Source organism: Ruditapes philippinarum, unplaced genomic scaffold, assembly GCF_026571515.1.
Source record: "Ruditapes philippinarum isolate M1 unplaced genomic scaffold, ASM2657151v2 ctg159_1_1_1_1, whole genome shotgun sequence".
Classification (NCBI taxonomy): domain Eukaryota; kingdom Metazoa; phylum Mollusca; class Bivalvia; order Venerida; family Veneridae; genus Ruditapes; species Ruditapes philippinarum.
In genome coordinates this window covers 95,733-120,266 of record NW_026854805.1, presented here as the reverse complement: position 1 = coordinate 120,266, position 24,534 = coordinate 95,733, and the positions used below count along the sequence as shown (strand labels likewise).

The 24,534-nt window shown below is 33.1% G+C and overlaps 1 protein-coding gene and 1 long non-coding RNA gene across 2 annotated transcripts in view; one reads left to right on the top strand and one right to left on the bottom strand.

Moving 5' to 3' along the window:
* LOC132741120 (ephrin-4-like) overlaps positions 1-24,534 on the bottom strand; it is a 186,660-nt gene that overhangs the window by 90,708 nt on the left and 71,418 nt on the right. The gene's annotated exons all lie outside the window — the stretch shown is intronic.
* On the top strand, positions 10,705-14,160 carry LOC132741119 (uncharacterized). Its single transcript, XR_009627245.1, has 2 exons — positions 10,705-11,675; positions 13,355-14,160. It is a non-coding gene; the product is annotated as an uncharacterized LOC132741119 (long non-coding RNA).

Here is a 24,534-nt window from a genome sequence, read left to right as displayed (position 1 = left end):
TCAGAGTTATGTCCCGGGTAAAAGTCAAAGTGTAAAAATGAACGAAGGGCAATAACTCCAAAATTAGACCAGGCTTTGTTTAGGTTCTTTAAGCATTGCAGTTCTATACAATTATATCTAGCTATCTACAAAGTTTCATGTTGATATCTCTAATAGTTTTAAAGTAATGTCCAGGACAAAAGTCAAAAAGTAAAAATAAACAAAGGGCAATTTCTTCAAAATAAGGCAAGGCAGAGTAATGATTCTTAAGCACTGCACTTCCACCCAATGAGACCTATCTATCTACAAAGTTTCATGTTGATATCTCTTATAATTTTAGAGTAATGTCCCAGACAAAGTTCAAAGTGTCAAAATGAACAAAGGGCAATAACTCCAAAAGTAGGCAAGACAGTGTTACAGTTCTTGTGCACTGCAAACTTACTCAATGAGATCTATCTACCTTTAAAGTTTCATGTTGATATCTCTTATACATTAAGAGTTATGTCCCAGACAAAGTTCAAAGTGTAAAAATAAACAAAGGGGGATAATTCAAAAATTAGGCAAGGCAGAGTTAAGGTTCTTGTGCACTGCACACATACTCAATGAGATCTATCTACCTACAAAGTTTCATGTTGATACCTCTTATACTTTTAGAGTTATGCCCAGGACAAATTTCAAAGTGTAAAAAAAACAAAGGGGGATAATTCAAAAAATAGGCAAGGCAGAGTTACGGTTCTTCTGCACTGCACACCTACTCAATGAGATCTATCTACCTACAAAGTTTCATGTTGATACCTCTTATACTTTTAGAGTTATGCCCAGGACAAATTTCAAAGTGTAAAAAAAACAAAGGGGGATAATTCAAAAAATAGGCAAGGCAGAGTTACGGTTCTTCTGCACTGCACACCTACTCAATGAGATCTATCTACCTACAAAGTTTCATGTTGATACCTCTTATACTTTTAGAGTTATGTCCCGGACAAAGTTCAAAGTGTAAAATAAACAAAGGGGAATAATTCAAAAATTAGGCAAAGCAGAGTTACGGTTCTTGTGCACTGCACACCTACTCAATGAGATCTATTTAACTACAAAGTTTCATGTTGATACCTTTTATAGTTTTAGAGTTATGTCCCGGACAAAGTTCAAAGTGTAAAATAAACAAAGGGGGATAATTCACAAATTAGGCAAGGCAGAGTTACGGTTCTTGTGCACTGCACACCTACTCAATGAGATCTATCTACGTACAAAGTTTCATGTTGATACCTCTTATACTTTTAGAGTTATGTCCCGGACAAGAAAAGGGGACGGACGGACGGACGGACGGACGGACAAGGCGGCGACTATATGCTCCCCCGAAATTTTTTCGGGGAGCATAAAAACATATTTGAGGATTGAAACAGACAAAAAATAAGTGTTGACAGGTGTGAAAACATGAAAAAAGCAGCTATGAAAATGGAAGACTTGGAACTTGCTCGGAACGCTGGGTGGTTTAATTGTTCTACGAGCTGTAGCTGTCATTGCTTTTCAAGTTTTCATAAAGCATACGGCAGTTATTACTCGTAGGATACTTTAATATGCCCAAATGTCATCAAGAGCAGTTTGCATGTGGAAGGAATGTATTTTTCAGACTGTAAAAATGAAACAAAAAATTTAGAGACGAAATTTGGTGATTGGAATTTGAATGAATAGAAGTAAGTTTTCTTCTTTTTATTACTTTTGACGTATAAGGTATTTATCAATTTCAGCTTTGCTTTTTCTTTAAACAGCCTGGCTGACATTGTCAGAATTGTCAACAAAAATAAAATTGAGGTACCACATGGGGAAAATCTTAAAAAAGTAGTTTCGTCATTCAAAAAAGTGAAATTATATTTTGATAATTTTCACTGTGAAATTACCAAATATAATTTTCACGGATAAATCAGTTATCCACTGAAAAGCATAAAATAAATACCAGTAATTGTAGACAATATTTTCAAAACCTTTTCTACAACAATATAGAGAATTTATCAGATATCTTAGACCAAATTAGAAGTAATTCAATCATGACTGATACACCATTTCTATATGTGAGTAGCTGAAAGGAGACATTTATATTCACTCCCTTCCTGCAGATGTAAATCTACCTTGAAGTTGTTTATCATTATTTATGTTACAAGAAAGATCTGTAAGGCAATAAATAACATTCTCCTCTGAATAAATGACTTCTCTAACATTTTCTGATGTTCTTATTATGTAACAAGAAGTTTCATAGACGAAGAAATTAGTTTGGAATTTTCAGTTTTCCTATCCAAACACCAAAAAAAAAAACACTAACCGAAAAAAACAAACAAAAAAATCTAAACTTGAAAACAATGGCATCAGAGTGAATTTTTCTAAAACAGGTCCAGCTATGTCTGAAAATGATCTTCAATATTCCCAATACATAAATATCTCATATACCGGTAAAACATAATTCTCTCATATTCCCAGTGCATAAATTTCTCATATCAAAGATTACCTTTCATATTTCCAATACATAAACCTCTCATATTGCCAATACATAATTCTCTCATATTATACACAAATCTCTCATATTGAAAATAAGTAATGTAACCTCTCATATTCCAATACATAAATCTCATATTCCTAAAACATAAACCTCTCAATTTCTCAATACAATAAACCTCTCATAGTACCAATACAATTAACCACTCATATTCCTTATACAAAAATTTCTTATGTTTCCATTACATGAATCTCTCATATCAAACAATCTTTCATATCCCTAATACATAAACCTCTCTTATTGTATATAAATCCAATACAAATAACCAATACAACAAACATATTGTAATCTCTCATAAACCAAAATCATAAATGTCTCAAATTACCAATACAATAAACTTCTCATATTACCAATACAATTAACCTCTTATATTTGCAATACATTAATCTCTCATATTACTTAAACATCTCCTATTATACATGAACCTTTCACATTCCCAATACATAAACCTCTCCTATTATACATGAACCTCTCATATTCCCAATACATAAACCTCTCATGTTATACATTAACCTTTCACATTCCCAATACATAAACCTCAACATATTGCCAATACATATTTCTTTCATATTATGCACAAATCTCTCATATTCCAAATACATAATGCCCCTCATACTCCAATACATAGATCTCATATTCCTAAAACATAAATGTCTCAAATTACCAATACAACAAACCTCTCATATTCCCAGAACATACACCTTTCAATTAACCTCTCATATTCCCAATACATATACCTTTCATATTCCTTTATACATAAACCTCTCATATTCACAATATCATAATCTATCATGTTTCAAATGAACTTCTCTATGTGATATGTAATAGTATGTTTGTTTGTATGCTGAATATTCTCTTATATTCTTATCTGACAATTTGACATTTATGAAATTTCTTCATAACAAATCAAAACTTGTTTTATTGCAACTGTTACTATACTAAAATAGAATTTTAGTGTGGTGGCATTGGAAAGAGACTTATTACTTATTCTTGAATTGGAATTTTGCAGACATTTAACATTTTTGTAACAACATGAACTAGGGTAGTCCCCATTGGAAACTACAGAAAGAAATTTTTCTAGACTTTATACTTAAAATATATTAACTTTTGTATCTTTACTTCAATGTACACATATAGCTTTCAAAGTTCAATGATTTATAACGATAACATCTAGGTCAATCTGCAATGTTTGTAGGTGGCGCTACATATGCAAATGCTCAGACTAATAATAATAATAATAATAATAATAATAATAAAGACTTTATTTAAAGAGGCAACATAGTTAGGCAAGCCCAGTCTTCCCTATGAGCCTCTATCAAAAATGTACATATATACAGTTACAAACAAAGACTTATATAAACAAAGAAAGAAAACTAAATGTATACAAGTTATACAACAAAGAAAAGTTGAGTAATTGAAAAATGCAATAAGAAAATGAATACAAACATTTGAAAGTATGAAATTGTACATTTTATGAGACATACATGTATATATGTGATATTAAAACATAGCTAGATTATTTGGTGCCCACCAGAGAACCACCATTTAAGATAATTTGTTTTGAATGTTTGTAAGTTGGAAGAATTTCTTATGTTTAAAGGGAGGGAGTTCCAAAATTTTGAGCCTGAATATGATAGGGATTTTCTGCAGAATTCAATTCTTGGTTTGGGGACTAAAAGAAGTTTTTGTTCATATGATCTTAATGATTTATTTTCTGTATTTGTAAAAAGATTTTGCATATAATCAGGGAGAAGATTGTTTAGGGACTTGTATACTAAAATGGCCTTTTTATAATTCACTCTATCAGAGAATTTCATCCAGTTCAATTCAGAAAATAACTCATCAGTAGGCGCATCAAAATCTTTATCAAGTATTATTCTTGCTGCACGTTTTTGAAATTTATACATGTCGTTTAAGAGTTCCTTACTGCAATTACCCCAAATAGTGCAACAATAGTCTAAATGAGGAAGAATGTATGCATTAAAGAACATTTTCCTAACTTGAAGATTTAGAAATGGTTTAATTCTCAGAAGTAGATATAGTAAGGAATTGCATTTATTCAGCGTCATCTTGACATGTGTTTTCCAATTAAGTGTATGATCAACATGGACTCCTAAAAGTTTTTCTGTTTCTGAGAATTGAATGCTTTCATCTTGCAGAGTGATGTTGAAACCACTAGAATTATTGATGATATTGTAGATATTATGTGAAGGGGAAATAATCATTGCTTTGGTTTTTTTGGCATTTGGAATCAGGACGGAGAAACATCGGGGCCGAATACATGCAAAATCGAAAAAAAATTTATTCTAGAATGGCAGATGAACTTGAACAGCATATTGTGCATGTTATTAAAGATAATCTTTGCAGTTCTCTGATACAACAAGGCAAAAAATTGTAATAACTGTATAAATTGGTAAGTTATTACAATAATAAAATAGGAATAAAATTCGCCATTCGTTATCCCTTACGTAAAAAACAAAACAGTCACATGATGATAATTGAGCCGTGTCATGACAAAACCAACATAATGGGTTTGCGACCAGCATGGATCCAGACCAGCCTGCGCATTCGCGCAGTCTGATCAGGATCCATGCTGTTCGCTATCAGTTTCTCAACTTGTAATAGGGTTTGCAAGCGAACAGCATGGATCCTGATCAGACTGCGCGGAGGCGCAGGCTGGTCTGGATCCATGCTGGTCGCAAACCCATTATGTTGGTTTTGTCGTGACGCGGCTCAATTATAAGAAGTAAGTGAACATTGTGGGAAAATAAAAATGAGCTATCTACTTGGTTGTCAGTAAAAAACATAAATGACATGAAAGTTTATAATAAATCCTGGAAGCAGATGGCAGCCTCTCAAAAGCCAAGGAAATAAGTCTGGGAAATCATCTAGCATAGGAAATTCAAATCATTGTACACATATAAAAGAATACATAGACATTCCTAGCTAACATTTTTTATATAATTTTTGAAAAAATGAAATTTAGGGGAGTTAATTTGGGTTGCAGGTTTGTGTAATATAAATTCTTGTACATACTGTAGGTACTTTATTTACAGTTAACCTGAAGCTAAGACAAGGATTTCATAATACTGCTCCACTTCACAAGACGTTATACAACTTCCCCACATAGAAATTAATTTTTTTTATTGATTGTTATAAACATAATTGAATATTCATTTATTCCTTTTCATCAAAGTTTTATGGGATTTTTCAAGGTATGAAAATGGATATAATAATGCATAAATCTTAAGGGAAGCAGTCGCTTAGTGGTTAAGGTGTCTGTGTCTCAACCCAGGGATCATGGGTTCCAGCCCTAATTGGGTCAAGATGATGTTTCTTCATATGACACCAGTACTGCTTCGGGTTCTAAGAAGTGGACTCGAATGTGATTAATATAAGTTGCAAGAATTTGTTTCACAATCAAGCTTAAATAACTATGTTAAAACCATTTGATAGGAATAAAAAATCAAGTGAAATTTAAATTAACCCCACATGAAAAAAATCTTTAACACATTATACTTTGTTTAAAAAAATACATAAAGATGGGAAAGGGCTTGATATTTTGACAGTTAATATATAAATTGAGACATCTTTTAAATTCAGAGAAAATAAAATTTGAGCCCTAATCCATCTTAATTTATAGTTACGTAAATATCATACATGACAGCTGCAATGTAAAAGTAGCCTAAAATATACAACTTATTTTCACGCAAACCCATGGCAGCCATTTTTCAAGTCATAAATTCACGCACTTTTATTGCTGCATAACATTTGAACGCCTTGGCGTCCTATTGATATCAAACTGAAGGGATTCGTAATTTCCTAAATGAAGTAATATAACACTTTTCCTATCAATTTATTGGGAAAGAATGTGCTTTTTTGTGTAATAAAATGCCAAGCATTTTGTATAAGTGTTTGAAATTCAATTTATGCACCATTCAAAATGTTAAAGTATTACATCATGGTAATATAATTCAATTGTCGAATTTTTGTGTCATGTCCTTTACCTGTACGCTGATTGATATTTGAGGTTTATTCCTTACATTCACGATTGTTACAAAACACATAAGTGGTTTTGAAAACTTCATAAACTTTGATTTCGGAAAACCACGCCACCAATATTGTTATTATGGCGAGAAAGTTATTTCATAATAAAATACGTCATAAAATGCTAAGCATCTATTACATAAGTATAATTTATGGCTTTTATATGATGATAGCACTTGAAAAGTTCTGAAAGATATTTTGATTTAATTATACAAGTAAATATTGCTCATTCAAGTCTGTTTAAGTCTTATTAATTAACCAATCAGAATTCTGTTTTACATAAAATCCAGACATTTGTGATGGAAATATAAAGCCAGGATCATGCCCCGTTGTTTAATTACTTATCTTAATGTACCATGTATTTCACTTTTTTCCATTCGTTTATTGTTGTGCATGGTTGTCCATGTTGCGATGCCCCTGAAGAGTTGGGTTCCTTTTTTCAGGACAGCACAGTTGTCCTGTTCCAGAGACCACCCTGTTTCTTTACAAGCACAAATACATGGGGCCTCGTTTTTTAAGTTGCAATCCAAACACACCATTTGTACTATTTATAGTGGCGGAGCTGGATATTGAACCTACAAGCTTTGGATTGCTAGACCAAACAATAACTACTGAACCATGCATCTGTCCATGTGTTTTTATATTGAAATCCCTTAAATCAATACAGTGATCAGTTATAAAATTCAAAGATGATGATCTCCGAAGTCAGTTATACAAAATAACAAGAGGGCTATGATGGCCCTGAGGTCGCTCACCTGTATATAGGCCCCCCCCCAACCCCCATCCCCCCCCCCAACGTTGCAGGGCCAATTTAACCCAAGGGCTTTTATTTGCACAAACTTGGTAGACACCCATAAGAAGATGTTTCATGCTAAACATCTAAGCTCTAGCTCATTGGGCTTTTTAAAAGAAGATTTTTTTAAAAGTTTTTACTATACACATATAGTTAAAAACAATGACACCCCTGGGGCCGGGCCAGTTTTGACCCCAGGGCTTTTATTTGAACAAACTTTGTAGACACTTACTAGAAGATGTTTCATGCTTAATATCTAAACTCTAGCGATTTGGGTTTTTTCAAAGAAGATTTTAAGTTTTTGCTATACACATATAAAGAAAATCAATGACTCCCCGGGCGGGGCCAATTTTGACATAAAGAAAATCAATGACCCCCCCGGGCGGGGCCAATTTTGACCCCAGGTCTTTTATTTGAACAAACTTTGTAGACACTCACTAAAAGATGTTTCATGCTTAATATCTTAACTCTAGCTATTTGGGTTTTTTCAAAGAAGATTTTTTAAGTTTTTGCTATACACATATAAGGAAAATCAATGACCCCCGGGGCGGTGCCAATTTTGACCCCTGGGCTTTTATTTGAACAAACTTGATAGACACCTATTAGAACATGTTTGATGCTAAATATCTTAGCCATAGCTCTTTGAGTTCTTTAAAAGAAGATTTTTTAAGTTTTTACTATATGCATATAGGGAAAATCAATGACCCCCCCCCCGGGCAGGGTCAACTTTGACCCCAGGGCTTTTATTTGAACAAACTTGGTAGACACTTATTAGAACATGTTTCATGCTAAATATCTTAGCTCTAACTCTTTTGGTTCTTTAAAAGAAGATTTTTTAAGTTTTTACTATATGCATATAGGGAAAATCAATGACCCCCCGGGGCGGGGCCAATTGTGACCCCAGGGCTTTTATTTGAACAAACTTGGTAGACACCCATTAGAACATGTTTCATGCTAAATATCTTAGCTCTAGCTCTTTGGGTTCTTTAAAAGAAGAATTTTTTAAGTTTTTACTATATGCATATAGGAAAAATCAATGATCCCCAGGGGCGGGGCCAATTTTGACCCAAGGGCTTTTATTTGAACAAACTTGGTAGACACTCACTAGAAGATGTTTCATGCCAAATATCTAAGCTCTAGCTCTTATGGTTTTTTAAAAGAAGATATTTAATGTTTTTTCTTTCGGTTGCCATGGCAACCAGAGTTCTGCATGGAATTAAATTCTTTGAACAATTTTTAAAGGTGACCACCAAAGGAACATTCCTGTGAAGTTTGGATGAAATTGGCTTAGTGGTTTATGAGGAGATGTCATTTAAAGTAAAAGTTTACGGACGGACGACGGACGGACGATGGACGGACGGACGCCGGACGAAAAGCGATCACAAAAGCTCACCCTGTCACTTTGTGACAGGTGAGCTAAAAAACGCTGAACCAGTTTTTTAGTTGGGACGTAGTCCCAACTAGTGCACTTACAAACCCGAAATTTCCAACCATACAGGGTAACGCCCACTGCTGTGACGTTTCATCGCCACTCTATATGCTATATTGTATTCTAACATATCAACGTAAGCTGAATTCATAGTGATCACCCGACCATGACCGACGCATAACCGCCGCGAGTGAAAAATAGTGCTCTGAATTTCTGAAAACTTCGATTTATTGCGAACAGAAGAGGAGACAAGAAATTTATTTTTTGAAAATAATGTGCAATTGAGCTTGAATTACGGTATTAGAAACGTAGCGGATACAATTTGAAAGGTCACATAATTCTACGAATGGGATAGTAAATTAATTGGGTCATAGTGCTTGACGGCTTGCAATATTTAACTTACTCATCCGCCTTATCATCACATTTTTTTTGTATTATATTCCAGAAATTTTTGAAAAAGACATTATTTATCGGATAAATTTTGTAGTTTATAATTGCAAAGTGGATATTGAAATAGAATTAGCCAGAGATGTAGATAATCTATTCGTCTCTGAATTAGCCGATAATTAGGTTAAATGAATCCGACAACTTCCGGTATATTTTTTGACCTACTTCACGAGCATAATTATCAGCCTGTTAAGCTCATAAGGTAAGTTATAAAGCAAAATATGTTATGAATTTGATGAATAATAATATTAAGTTTATTTATTGATGCCAATTTGTTTCCGAGGACTAAAACTTTCGTAAATAATTTCGAAGTAATTTGGAGATCTCGAGTCTTTCGTACCCAAGACATTTCGATCATACTTAGACAGTTAGACTGCAAATCGACAGATTTTACAAATTGATATTACACAGATGTCTGCCTTTACAGGAAAACCGGCATATATGCCTACAATTTTTTGGTCTTGTCACGGCCGTTACGTCTCTACCAAATGGGGCACATTCTTGAATATTTCAGAATAATTTTATTTTGACCTTTATAAATTAGGAAGTGGCTAGCCGTACGGGCCCGTACGTCTAGCCAAAAGTTCTAGCCGTACGTGAGTCACGTACGACTAGCCAGGACACACTGTATTGTCTAGCCGTACGGCACTTTTCAAATTTATATAGAAGTCGAAATTATACATATATGTTTTTTCATGACTTTAAGCGAGGATTTTAACCATGAAATAGTAATTGTCTTCGTATATTTACTTGAAATAAAGATTAATCGCCTTGTTGGCTACAGTAAAAGAAGTACGAATATCGATTTTTATCATTTCAAAACATCGAGAAAAAAATAGCGTTAGGTCGCAGTTAAATAACATCAATTGAAATAGTTAACAAAATTTTGATAATAATCCTTTTTTGTTTCATAAAGTTTAATTTTCGACACCTTTAAAATGAAAAAAAAAATCAATGTTAGGCTCTGATATTTGCGTTAATTTAATACCGACGGTATAGAAGTTTGTCCATCATTAAGGAAAGTTTGCATGTTCCGTGAAACGCATTTTAAAATTCTATTGTCAGTCCCTGGGTAGGCTTTATTTATGGCTTATTAATTGTTTGTGCTTTTATGTTCGATATTTATCTACTGTATTTGAAAATTATACAATTATTTTTGCTTTTCACCGTTTTCTTTTTCAATGTTCTATGTATTTATTTATTTATTTCACTCCGATCATTATTTATTCGATCCATGTGCTTAATTAACAAAAAAACATCTTTCAGTCAAATAAAACAACAAATCATAATCATGAGGCACAAAATAACATATGCATGGTCGACTTCTATATAATTTTGAAAAGTGCCGTACGGCTAGACAATACAGCGAGTCCTGGCTAGTCGTACGTGACTCACGTACGGCTAGAACTTTTGGCTAGCCGTACGGGCCCGTACGACTAGCCACTTCCTATAAATTATTATATCTATATCTATTTAAAGTCTAGCCATTTCATTTTGGGTCATCTTTTTACAATTTGAATAATTATTCTGGAAAAACAAAGTGCGCAAATGATCTAAAGGTTTGTACAAAGATTAGTGTTCTAAACATTCATCAAATGGTACATTTATCTGGAAAAAAATATTTCAGTTCCATCATGACAAAATACCTCAATGGAACCCCTTTAAATTGAATTACACTTTTTTTAAATGTATGGGTAAATTCCATTTTCAGTGGTTGAAATTTTTCCTCTTTTCTGATTAATCAAGCTATAGTTTACCATTTATAAAGCCACAGGTTGTTTTGAAAGTTGAAAAAAAAAATCACTGCCACCTTGATAATTGTTAACCTGAAAAATCTTCAGGCACTTAAAGGGATTTGAACCCCAGACCTCTTGATTACGAGGCAGACACACAACCATGTCGCGAAAATGTCAACACAACAGCAAGACTGTTGGAAATGATCTATACCTGTTCTCAATACATGGTTGAAGTAATTTATCAGTGTTTAAATTAGACATTTTATATGATTTAACAATTTTTGACACTACTGATATTCACATTTTTTTCACAAATCTACATGTAAAAAATAAAGATCATAATAAAATGATAGAACATTTTCTATTTTAGTGGTAATACTGTGGAGTAATATGAAGAAATATTATTAATATTTTATTATCATAAATTTTTCAAATTTTAATTATGTCATTACATGCTGTACACAATCATATTATTGTGTAAACATATATATACATTGTATAGACACATATATACATTGTATATACACACACTAAGAGAGTAGTATTAGATGAATTTGAAAATGAAATCTCTAAATTGATATTTTGAGGGAAAAAAAAGATCATTTACTTTAATATTCACTTGGAAAGGCTGGTACATGTAGCTAGAAAAAAGTACAGTATAAGATTAAACAAAGACTAGAAGATTATTACAAACAACAGGTACTTATATAATATTTAATGTATATTTCACAAACCAAACTGTTTTCCAAAAAAAATTAATGAAAACAATATTTGACCTAGAGTCATAAGATTGACAGAACAGTGGCGTGTGGGGGCATCCGTGTCCTATGGACACATTTCTAGTTTCACTTATATACTATGTAGAAATTTTGTGAACGCAACTCCTCTTAAACCGGATGGCAGATTTTGCTTAAACTTACAGGGATGAACAACCTTCAGGTGTAGATGGTAGTAAAGGAAAGAATTTTTGCTGCGACCAAATTTTACAGAATTATGGCCCTTTGTTGATTTTTTCACAATAATTACTATGTAGAAATTTTGTGAATGCAACTCCTCTTAAACCGGATGGCAGATTTTGCTTAAACTTCCAGGGATGAACAACCTTAATGTGTAGATGGTAGTAGAGAAAGAAATTTTTGCTGCAACCAAATTTAACAGAATTATGGCCCTTTTTTGATTTTTTCATTATATACTATGTAGAAATTTTGTGAACGCAACTCCTCTTAAACCAGATGGCAGATTTTGCTTAAACTTCCAGGGATGAACAACCTTAATGTGTAGATGGTAGTTAAGGAAGGAATTTTTGCTGCGACCAAATTTTAGAGAATTATGGCCCTTTTTTGATTTTTAGTTTTCAACTTGTGGCACATGTAGTCCAAAAACTATTTGACCTAGAGTCATAAGATTGACAGAACAGTGGCTTGTGGGGGCATCCCCGTGTCCTATGGACACATTTCTAGTTTTCTTCTTAGTGTGCCTTTATTGCTAAGATCTATTTAATTGACAGACTGTTTTTAAAGTTTGAAGGGATAATCTTTGAAACATTCAGATTGGTTATTAAACTAACCATTATTTACTTTATTTGTAGCCAATAAGTAATTATACCTTTAAATTGTATGCCGTCGAAACAAATTAATTGTATACTGTCTGAATTGTATACACACCAGTCTCTCACAACGCATTACTCACCCCAAATGAGGGTAAAAATAACTCTGACATAAAGAAGTCTGCGTAGGGATGACAATTTTATTAATAAAACACAATATATTGTTCATTGCTCATTGTTTTTCAGAGTTTAATATTGCAAGTGCAAATTTGATAGTTCCACTGTGTTACTATGTATTAAAATATTCAAAACTACTTTCACTTTCGGTTTTAATTTAAACTAACAATTGACGAAATACGAGTGTTGAACGAATACCAATAAAGGATTGTCAGAAGGAGTGTTTTGCGCATGTTTTGAGTAAAAATGATGTAAAGGCTATTACACCAACAGAGTATGGAAAAAGTTTAAATTTTCAAGTGGCCTGATTTCCGTTTTGTTCTATCACTTCGGTGTTAAAGCCGCCATGTAAAAGTAGTGCGTTCCATCATGCTTAGAGTGGTTTCACACAGGTCAGTAAGACCGGTGTACACAATGTACTGTCTGCACATATGTGTCAGAAAAAATATCACAAAAAAGGAATTTAGTATTACTATGAGTATTTATTAAAGAAATTGTATTTCAAATATATTTAAATAGTATTATTGAAAGTCATTTTGTATGACAGACACACAAATCTAGTGCTCTGCATTATAAATGTAAGAAGAGACAAATAAGATAAGCATTTTTTTGCAAATTATTGCACTTCATATAATTTTTATTGCTTTTTTTTAAGGTGGACATGTGTCACTGTCAAGCGAATGAAGATAAGCATCACACTCGGTGGGAATCTCCAGTTTCCAGATGTAGTGATCATAACTGTATAGGCACCATTAACACTTTGGACTAGTTGGAGTATTTTAGAGGGCTAGTCTGAATTGAATCCCCTGTCAATAGTAAAGGCCAGTCATGAACATTGTGTTAAAGGAAAATGTTAAAACTCGGATTTCCCGCTTAACCAATCATTACTTTACCTTATATTCAGTGCGGTAATGTAGGAAATGGTTACTTTCTGGAACGGAGCTGTCAATTATTTTTAATTTTTTAGCTTGTTAGTGTTATCGTCGGACAGTTGTGAAGTAAAGACATCGCAGTTTGACTGTATACAAGTTGCCTTAAAGAAAGTATGTCGAAATCTTAACAGTTATTCGTTGATTTTGTAGAAATTGACCAGAATTCACCTTTGTTTACACGCATCGCTTGGACGTCGAAAACGACATGCAATGACATTTCAGTGAAATTTGGAAACTTGCTCGTATTTTGGAGCATTTTGTAGGATTTCGATGAAGTAAAGTGTTTATGATAGATAGGATACATTATTCCTAGAGACAACCACAAAAATAAAATAGTGATCTGGTGTATTTTTACCGAACAGTTCTTGTTTGTTTTGCATGATATTTTTCTCTCGTTAGGGACCTTTATTCTTTATATATAGTATTATGAGCGTATATGGGTAAATGTGGTATATAGTGCCTGTGGTTTTATCATGTATCTTAGCTTGCCTGGTGTAATGATAAGTAATAAACCTGAGAATTGAAACTATGAGAATAAATTGTTGTTATAAGTCCCCTTATATTTTCATTAAGAGGGGACTAAAGGCTGACCCATTTCTGTATGTCAATGAAAGCTGAATTTTGCTATAACTTAAATGGTACAAAAGTAAGCGAAAATAATCAAGTGAAAGAAAGTGTTTTTTCAAATAACCCTAATTTTTGTGTCGCCTTGAAAAGGTGACATATAGGGGTTACTTTTGTCGGTGTCGTTGTCGGTGTCCCGGAGCATAACTCAGTCACTATAAGTCTGATTGACTTCAAACTTGGTATGCATGCTTCTTTTAATAACCCGAAGTGCAGTGCACAAGGACCGGTACTCTGCAGTTCTTATTTTTTGAGTTATTGCCCTTTGTTTATTTTCATACTTTAATTTTGTCCGGGCCATTTCTCCTTAAGTATAAAAGCTATGGACTTGAAACTTCATAGGATGATAGATCTCATTAAGAAGAAGTGCAGTGCACAAGAACTGGTACTCTGCATTTCTTATTTTTTGAGTTATTGCCCTTTGTTGATTTTCTTTCTTTATTTTTGTCCTGGTCATTTCTCCTCAAGTATGAAAGCTATGGACTTGAACCATCATAGAATGATAGATCTTATTGATAAGAAGTGCAGTGTTCAGAAACTGCTGCTCTGCACTTATTATTTTTTTAGTTATTGCCCTTTGTTATTTTTCATATTTCATTTTTGTCCTGGCCATTTCTCCTAAACTACATTGTTCACAAGGCGACACATCCGACTTGCGGAGTTCTAGTTTCTAGCTTAATTTTACAATTATCATCTCTTAAAATACATGTTCAACAACTTTTAAAATAATGGTTGTCTGGAGTAAATCTTTTCAATGATATCACACTCAAACTAAATACAGTTGTAGAGACTAGTGAGCAGAAGTCTTGTGTCAAATAACCAAAATTCTACATTACTTAGTTTTTGAATTATCTCCGTATATATTTCATGATACTGTCCAGAGAGAGGATTAAAATATTGAAGGAATTTGATTGAAACTTTATAAACGTTATACAGTGAAAGAGATTAGCATGAGAATTGCAGTAAACAAAGGCCATTATAAGTTCTAATGACATGGTCACATTCATATAATAATGTGATGCAAAAAATATTGACCATTTGAGTGTTTACTTGGTACTGATACAGAAAATTTGATATATATCACAATTGATTATTTTTTCATAGCTTTGTCTCCCTTTATAATGTCATGTGTTAAAATAGTCAAGCTTGCAGTTTCCTCTGGTAGCTCTAATTTCACTTGTTGCTCTTGTCAAAAAAGGCCAATAACGGTTTATGATGGACCTACACATACATGTAACCTAAATATTATATTTAACATGTGTGTCATAGAATAATTGTATCATCTACTGTTCATTTACTGAATTGTGCACTTTATATTTATCAACCGGCAACACCCTTCACTCATTGAATTATCTGCCCCGAAATAGAAAAAATAGTTATTTGATCCTTCATACGTCCCAACTGCAGTGCCTTCAGCACTTTGATTAAACCTCCACATGGACACAGCCATATCACCCACTGGCAACAAATAAAACTTGATCACTCTTCAAAAGAAAACCACAAAAAGCAGAAGTCTTTTTCCCTGATTTGAACAAATAAATTCTCCATCAATTACATGATTATCAAGACATATCGCAGACCTCTAAGGCCTCAGATCTTTCATGGTTATGTAAATTGCCTGATCGTTACCAATTATTTATGTATGTTTTAATCAGGGTACCTGAACAAACAATTTGTTGCTAAAAGATAGGTTTTCCCCCTGAAAATTCATTCAACTTTGTTGTAATTTGAGGAAAAGTTTTATTGACTAGCTTGAACATGAATCTGACAATTTCACACTACCAGCTGGGAGAAGAAAATTGAAAATTATATTATTTGAAATGAATAAATAATAGCCGCCCCCTCTGTGTGGTCCACTGGAAGATTCATTTCAAACAATTTTCTCTCCTAGTTATAAATGATGCATGAGCCTGAAGGAAAAAAAATCTGAAGCAACAAAATCTTTCTTTTTTTATTCACTAGCATCGTGCTTAAAAATTGTATAATGGGCTAGTCCTTATAATGCTTTTGAAACTGGAACTGTTTGTTGTGGATTCAAGGGATTTTAATATGGTTTTCTTGTGTTTTTCTTTATCTTCGTACTTTATAAGTCTTCGTCTTCTTACTTTCGTAACTTCGTGTTTAATGCCTGTTAAAGTTTTCTATATTCATATGAGATGCATAAGTAATGGCCCTAATTGAACATTGAAATCCTCACCATAAACATGCAAAAAGATTAAAAATCTTATTCTTGAAAAAAGCTTAATTACTTCATAAGATGAAGTTTGTGTCCTACCATAAAGGGAGATAATTCAGAAGCAAACCCAAAACAACACAATTGTTTAAATTCAAATCATGTGAAAGACATGTTCTTTGGCTCTAGCTTAATTATTCAACATGTTACTACCAGCATCTTCTCATGCATTACTTAAATCTTACGAGGACTTAAAATGTCATTAACGCAAATATATTACAAGATATGGACATATAACAGAAAATGTGGGGTGAACCCAAAGAAACTTGAGGTGTTGATCAAACTTCTGACGCCCAAAGAACCCTCTTCCTAACTGAATACTAAATAGAATCTACAGATTGAAATTTCATTTTTTATCTTTTCATAAATAAGCCCCAAAAAAGATTATAATGGTTTGTACAATTTAGGGATGAAACTTACAATTTATTTTATTTTTAAAGTTTAAATGGATGGGAGTGGGGTCATAAATTCAATTCATATCTGAGTCTCTGTGGTTAAAAAAAACAAGGACTAGTGGAAACTACAGACAAAAATACTATTTTCATTCTGAAACATGCTTGGATCTGACATGCTCAAACTTTGAGGTAACCAAGAATTCCTGTATCTAAAGAAAACAGCAGGTAAAAAAAGACATACATCTTTTTCAATTAACTCAACAAGAAAAATACAAAGACAAGCCTGTAGAGAATTCACATGGAAACCACCCTCTCTTCCTGGCCCAATATTTTTTAATTAACATCATAAATTTGCCGGAAGAACCTTGGTGATGGACAGGTTTATCCCAAGTTGACTGATATGAAATAAGTGTGTGTAAGGCAAAGGATCAGCTTTTTGGTCTTTTCTTATCATGTGGCATGGATTTATTGTCAATTTGTCAGAATAAATGAGGATTTTATCTGCAGAAGTGTAAACTTTATTGACAGAAGGCATCTCTCATGGCGGCCAAGAACTGCTGTCTGGCAAATGCTTTTTCTGGCATATATACTATTTACTTGGGGCATAATTAGAATATATGTTTACACTTGACCATTTATCTTCGGCCAAATGAGAAAGCCGGATTGAAAGAAATATTATTTTATTTCCTTCTGTTACTCATAGAAACTTCAGGTGTTTATATTTTCCCTCTCTCTCTCTCTTGCTAGGATTGTTGAATGTTCCTGGAATTTTGTTTTGTAAATTTTATATCAAGCTAAGTTTGGAGATATTTAATTCCCAGAATAAAAGCAGTTTTACAATATGAATGACATTTTCAAATACTTTAAACTGTTAAAAACGTTCACATCGTAATTTCAAGCTTTTAGTTCAAGAGCTTTCTAAAAAAATCCGTAACTTATGTATTGTCACCTTATTGCAGTAATGGGTTTACTTCTTATAGAATTTAATAGGAGTAAACCTGTTATTGCACTAAGGTGACAAAATTCTCTATTGTCTTCTACATATATGTAGCAAATAAGTGAATGACTTTCATTTTCAATGAGCTGACATTTTTACATCAAATAAACACCCGAGTGAAGTGCACTTTCCATAAACTTTTCTCCAAACTCATATATCAGAAGCATTCTAAAAATCAAAGTTAAACAACCTTTGAAATATTAACCTAAGGGAGTATTTTAAATGTAAAAGAGCCAATAAAACTGCAATAAATACAATGTTACAGGAAGCTCCTGATACTCCAATAAACAAAGACCTCTCTTACCACAGGCCTATCAGTTTATGTGGCAACCATATCCTAGATAAAATATTAAGTATCAACTTCCATTGTAAAATCTCCATAAAGATTAGCAGACAAAACTCTTTTAATTCTTTAAATACTCTTCAAGAACCCAAAGGATCATAAAAGGACCCAACGGCACATAAAAAGCCACATAAAACAAAGTCATGGTAGCAATATGATTGACCCATAATGCACTTGGATGGGAAGTGAAGGGTAATTTAGCAATAAACGAGCTTCTATGAAGAAGTTTAGGAGAAATAATACAGAAATGGTGAATGGACAATTAAATTTGTAATAAAATAAGAAACATGTGCTCAGACCATTTAAAACGTGGCAATAATTCCAGAAACTATGGTTAATAACTGGCCATTATCATTCCTTGGAAACCAAGCATCAGTCAAGCCACAGTGAAGCATTACAATAGGTATTTTAGCTCTGACTGATTGTTTAAATCGTAAACATCCTGGTCTAAATTTTCTTTTTGTTATGGTATTTACCGAAGACTTGGTCAGCATTATTTTTCTTAAAGGCTCATTATGCCTCAGGAATGTTATCAATTTTATTTCTCAAAAAGCTTTTTATTTTGGATATGTTCATTACACATTTCGAAAAAAACAAAAGAACTTGTTGGCCATATGTATGGACTTTTCTTGAAGAAGTCGAGCTAAAAATGAACAGTTCCAAATTCAAAATAGGGCAAGTTCATAGGATTAAGGCAACTATCCATTCAGCATACTGAGGTTTGACAGTACTCAAAATCATAATACAGATCATTTTAAAGCATCCATACCATTTTAATAGTGTACTGGCATGCGAGCAGTTCCCGTACAGAAGCAGTATCCATATTTTTCATTTAAACGCTTGATTTTTACTTGCAATCTTCAAAAATTCATTTCAAATCAAGCAGATGCATAAAAGAGACAAAATCTAAGTGTCAGTTCGGCAGTACGTATAAAAGTCTCATTTTAAATCACTTTCACCTGTGCGTTGTCAAAACGTGACCTTGTTTTCTCTGGGGGATTCTGTCCTTGTGCGCATGTGCAAAAATACTTACATGTGAGGCCTGTTAAAGCGTTTTCCACTAAAACCACCTGTTTACAGATAAGTAGGCAATGTGATGAAAACCTGTTTAATTATCAGAAGTTTGACCTATATTGCTATATTAAATAATTTTATGGTATTAATGCGTAAAATATCATGCATACAAGCATGCCATTGCATGTGAATATGTTGGGGAAACGGTACCGGATAATAGATACTAGCGTTTAGTCTATGCTCTATTTGACTGAATTACATCTATTTATTGTAACCTCTCAGAAAATGGTCTGTTCAACAATTATCAATGAAGAATAGGTCCGATATAACAAAATTTTATAATTATAATGGGTTAAATTTTATGTACGGGAACTAACTTCTCTTCATACAAAATAATGGATAATTTCGGTACCCCATATGAGGCCTCATAACTAAGGGTTATTCTATGTTTAGAACATGATGGAATTTCCATGATTTGTGTGACGAGCTGAATAGTGATGTGTAACATTAAAATTTTGGTGAGTGAGCGTAATAAAAAATAATGTTTAAGTAACTACGATTTTTGTACGGGAACTGCTCGCATGCCAGTAGGGCCAAATTAATTCATTACTGGTAATAATTTTAACAGTATTGCAGTGTACTTTAGTCAAAAAACTTTTTTTCTAGTCAAAAAGAAATTAATATCTGTTTCCGCTGCTGCCAATTGGTATTGTTCAATCCATAACATCGAGTAAATTTCTCATTCATCAACTTTTGTCTGGAAACTGTACAATTGTATACTTTTCTATGTTATTTCACAGCAAGCAATTTCTGATGCATCGAAAATGAATATTCATTATATCCTTTGCCAGCTTTATAGTTCGATCAGGAAATTCATATCCGTAAATCACCCAAATGCAGACAAAATGAGGCACAACAGTGTCAAATTACCCCAAAGAACTACCAACAAGTGGAACCCCATGTAGACAAAATATGCCAAACAAGCCAACAAGTGCGATGATTAACGGCTCACTTCGCCTCTCCCATCGTTCTCGTTGACAGAATTATCATAAACCATCAAAACGCCATTACAATCAATACTCTAAAAACATTGATATATATCCTGTTATAGCTGGATTATAACAGCGAACCTTCAGAGAGCCATCAAAATTTGGAATTCATTTACCCCTAGCGCTTTGTAAGCCTCGGCATTATCAGATAAGTAAAAAGCATTTTTCTTATATTCATTTTAACTACTAAGATAAGCCAGATCTTGGAAACTTCTGATTGACATATTCTCAGCATGCTGCTGATTTTAATGGCGGCAAGACTTTGAATACATCCATTAGCAATGAGATTTTAATGATAATCACTAATAATCTCCCCTTGGTATTGATTAAGGCTCACAGAGCTTGGCTTACTGTAATGACAACATGATATATTGCAGTGATTATGTAACACTTGTCCTGCTGTTTTCCTTCATTAATGAACTTTGGGTTCTTAATGGTGTAAATTATAAGAAACCTCTTAAAACAATAAGACCCTGTAATGTTTGCTTTTAGATCATTCATTAAGCTGAAACGTCATCTTATGTTTCAGTTGAGATTAATTATATCACCAGTATATTGGTTAAAAAAATACGGAGATGCTTTCCAAAAATAAGCCCATTCGTGCAAAAATAGCTTTCTTTTTTCTCTCGGTACAAAATCGCACAGATTTACCGTAATGGAGATCTTAGTTGTAACTTGATTACCAGTAATTAAATCAATCTAAATACAAAATTGTCTTTGTTTCTACAAAATTATTTGCATTTTACATTCTCTATTAAGCAATTTTATGAGACAAAAATCTTATTTCGGTAGAAGTCATTAGCATTTTTGAAAATAACGGAAAGCTCATTAACGAGTCGATAATTTAATATTTTTTCACAAGTAATCAATTACAACAGTGGTGCTGCATACATGAAATCCAGTCATGTATCACTGGCAATGATCTCTTGCATTTATTTCATTCATTTGCACAAATTAATTTGAATTTTACATTGATGACTCCAGGTTTTTATTACATTTTGCATCCAGTAAAAATCCATAGGGTATTTGCGAAAAAAAAATATAGAAACATTTTTGTTACATTAGTAACGTTTAAGGTACTTCAGGGGTTAAGTGAATTGCTGATTGGTTTTCAATGAGAAATGGATAAAAGAAATAAGATGAAGGATGGAAAAATACATACAGAAGTTGTTAATACTGCCCATGCATTAGCTTCAATAGGCAAGCTAATTTCCAGTTTTATTTTTCCTGTCTGTTTTTTTTTCTTTCTTAAGTTTTGTAATGAACCATTAAAACATATGCACACCTGCCTTATTAAAATAATTTGACATCTATTACTTTAAGATGAACTGTTTCCTATCTCATTTTAAACATATCCTGTACTTACACTTCACAGACCTGCAGTTTGACAATAAGCCCAATGCTTTGATATACTGACTGTCGAAGTGGAAGAATTCTTAAAGGTGCAGACTTGTTTTTGCAGAGAAGTACATGTAGATAATATGTTATCTATGTCTCTGGTTTTTGCATCAATATAAATTGTTATTAAAGCATCAACAAAATCAGGCTAAAAATTTCCATATCATTAGCCAGAAAATATCATTTCTCAGCACTCATGCTGGGCAGTGGTCATAACACACTTGACCAGTGGTCAATCATGGACCTGAGGTCAAAAGTCATGTAAGGTTATCCTGGGGAGCATCAGGGGAACATTGTTCCCGAGATTTAACCATTGGTCAAACATGTGCAGTTTGTTTGATTGTCATCTGATGCTACCCTGGAACATGTTATAATGTCATGTCAATGAATCAAGCACATCCTTCAAACAAATGGCAGGCATTATGTTTAAAGCCATTTCCTCATGTATCAGGTTGAACACAACCAACCCTGATCAAGAATGACATCACCAATTTATAGAGTGATTTATTTATTCATAATTTAAAACAAAAATCCACCAGAAAGCCATAATAGTTGAAACAAATGAAAATAAGTGGAGGCTGTTTCGACAAATATTTTAGTTTGACGTGCAGAACTTGTCAAATGTTCTTACTGAGAAATGCTGAACAAGCAGATTATTGTCATTTGAGTGTTCAACAAAATTCAATATCTTTCATTTTCCCATTAAAGTACATACACAAAAAACCCATTCTGTTTGTTTCCTGTAAATATTGTTATGGAGAGCTCCGAAAGGATTACAATGTGTGGCAAATACGGAAATATCTTAGCGGAATTATCCGACTACCATTTTCTTGTGACATTTGACGTCCGTGGGGACCACTGTCTAAAGCAGGCTAGCTTTTTTAAACGACTTGATTGATCCGCCCCAAAATATTTGTCCCTAAATTATACACAGGGGTAACATAAAAGGTCATAATAAATATGCGAGTACAGGATAAGTGGTGGCGATGACACTTTTTTGAATGATAAAGAAGAATTAGACTAATGGCTTTTCAAATTTGCCTTCATGGGAAATTTTCCAACAAATTTTCTAAGCTGATTAGCCCATAAATATTACGCTTATAATATCTGGGACAGATGCTGAAAATCATATTAATTTATTGATAGCATGTACAGCTCCTAAAGATTAAGCTTTTGACTGGGTCTTACACCTATCTCCTGATCATTATTATGTCTTTCTGTCAAGTAAAGAAATAAAGGTCAGATTCATTTTAAGGCATTAATAATCATAAAAAATTCTGGAAAAAGGGTAATCCCTCAGAGGCATCAATAACAAAAAAATTAAATGAAAGTTGCAGACTCGGTTAGATTGAGTCTGTACATGAGGGATAATGAAATAGTGCAACATCCCTCACACCCCCTAGCATCGGCTTGAGCTCAATTATCAACACATGAAAGTGTTGGAATCAATGATCCTGAGGGACCAGAAAAATATACGGTAACAACACAGAAGTGAGTCTACAAAGAATTCAATTTTTAAGCTTACCAAATGCGTTAAGTTTAACTTTACTTTGCTAGGACCAAAAGTGATTAACCCTCGCCACACATAGAGCCAGGCCAGCCTGCACATCGGTAAACTCTGAATGCCTCAATTTCCCCCAAAAATGATAATGGAAAATTCCAAAACAGAAAGCTGGACAAGTCCATTCAAGAAATTTAGTAGGATTAGGGTTAAAAAGTGTGAAACCCAGAGTGTACATCTAATACATGTACCACTGTAGTTACATTGCATTAAAATCTATATTATTCTTTGAAAAGCCTAAATAATGAATATAATGACTGTTCACATACATTTTCAAATTTCTCTACCTTGTTATTTGATTTTCCTAACTTTATAAAGAACTTGGCAATTAACATTTAAGTGATAATAATGTCTTTTTTATTTTTTCAGGAAATAAAAGTGAATAAACAGATGTAAATGAAACGAAGTTAACTTTTTCTGGTTTTTATGCAGTCATGAAAAATTCATTAACTAAGTTCTTCCCACTCCCAATTCATTTTCATTGCAAATTATAGTTAAGTACCTTAATAAAACTGAAAATACAATTCATAGTTAGAATTAAATTTTACATCTGTTTTATAGAACAAATGACATTTCGCCTGTTGAGAGCAGTTAATGTGTGAGTTATATTCCTCAGATTTCAACAATACGGAAAAAAAAATTCATTATGTATTTTTTTTATGAGGGTTTTTAAACTCACAGTCAGTTTAAAATGTTGTTAATGGACTTGCCCTGCTTTTGAATTCAAAACAAACTGTCCGAAATGAGTTTAAAAGATTTCAAATGCTTTAGTATCAAAATATTCAAAATACACCCCCCTCCCCCCCAAAAAAAATAGGCAGTATTGGTGTTAAAATTGTGTTACCTCAAAATCCAAGACGTTCAATCCATTTTGGGATTTTGGGGTCACTGTAGTATTTTCTAGCAAAAGACTCAACAGTGATTAATGCATTGTGTATATGCTAAAAGCTTGAGATTATCAAAATCCTAAAATAATGAAAGGACAGTTCCATGGTCACAACATGGTTGCATTTGCCTCTTAACCCAAGGATCTGGAGTTCAAACCCTTCTTGGATCAGGGCGAAAAATTATTTCCTTATAAGTTCTGGATAATTCCAAGATACAGTGATCATAACAGTGATTATTATATGTTGCAAGAGCCTGATACATCAAAATCATTAAAATTAACATGATGGACAGTTCTATAACAAACAAAGCGGGACAAGTTCGTTATACAAAATATACCATGGTAAGGGATATTAAAAGAGTTATATTCTTGGGAATCATATACTTTAACAGCATGATGTAAT